This window comes from Engraulis encrasicolus, chromosome 20 (genome assembly GCF_034702125.1).
Source record: "Engraulis encrasicolus isolate BLACKSEA-1 chromosome 20, IST_EnEncr_1.0, whole genome shotgun sequence".
Lineage (NCBI taxonomy): Eukaryota > Metazoa > Chordata > Actinopteri > Clupeiformes > Engraulidae > Engraulis > Engraulis encrasicolus.
Window position 1 is genome coordinate 14,409,283 of NC_085876.1, and position 970 is coordinate 14,410,252.

The 970-nt window shown below is 46.5% G+C and overlaps 1 protein-coding gene across 3 annotated transcripts in view; it reads left to right on the forward strand.

Moving 5' to 3' along the window:
- The first annotated feature begins 692 nt into the window (after positions 1-692).
- Positions 693-970, forward strand: part of LOC134436325 (zinc finger protein 516-like) — a 55,627-nt gene continuing 55,349 nt past the window's right edge. For all 3 annotated transcript variants that reach the window (XM_063185482.1, XM_063185483.1, XM_063185484.1), the window contains exon 1: positions 693-970. This exon is cut by the window's right edge and continues 4 nt beyond it. The gene's annotated coding sequence lies outside the window, so the exon portion shown is untranslated.

Consider the following 970-nt stretch of genomic DNA (forward strand, 5'->3'; position numbering starts at 1 on the left):
ACATAAGACTGGTCTGGGAAACTTGTACAGAATAGCTTTGGAGTTTGAAAACATACGCATCTTACATATCCATGCGAACCTTTTTTATCAGGACAGAAACGTAGTGGTCTACACCCCACCATACGTGCTGCGTAAAAGAAGCGGGCTACTAGCTTTACCACAGAGGGGGGCACAGCACAGACGCAACATAAAAGTTGCCTGGACTCCACAAACTGCCCATCAATGCATTGGTACTCCTCGGTTTGTATTGTTGTTAGGCTGTGCCCTCAAGTCGCTATGAACCGAGTATTTGAGGTGATGTTATGTTTACTGCTTAATGCACAGAGCACAACACTGATAGACATGAGTTAAGCCACTATGGAGCCTACGTGGTCAACCAACCACAAGCAGTTATATAATAATGAGTGGCCGATAGGTCAGTATACATCTCATTACACTGTGCTTAAATGAATTATGTCGGTTAAGTCTGTTTTGGTCTGATATCTTGGTGATAACTATCAAGGTTAAAGGGGATCGATCCGCTGTGATATCCAGGACAAATGGTCCAGGTCCACTTTTAATCGATCATTTAAGGTTGATGTCTCGCGGAGGCATTGTGATCTATTCTTGTCTCAGGGCGGGGCTTGATCCATACTTTTTTCTGTTTTGCTAAGTTTCCCTCTCTTGTGCTCCCCAGCTTGTCAGATCGCATTTGCTGACATCAAGGCAGTCCCTGTGTCCTGAGAGGGTCCAAACGAGATCGACTAGGCAGCGTTCTCGCTGGCTGGAATTAGCTGTAACGGTTCAATCCAATAGTACCCCAAAAACACTCGCCACACAGGACCGGGAGAAGCAGGCGCGTCAGTAATTTGTGCGACGAGGGACAGAGCAAGCAGAGATTTGAAGATTGGGAGACAGAGGGGGATGGCAGAGCAGCTGTGAGGCTGAAACGAAGACCCTGTTTTTTCCTCCAGGATACTTTACGAAGCAT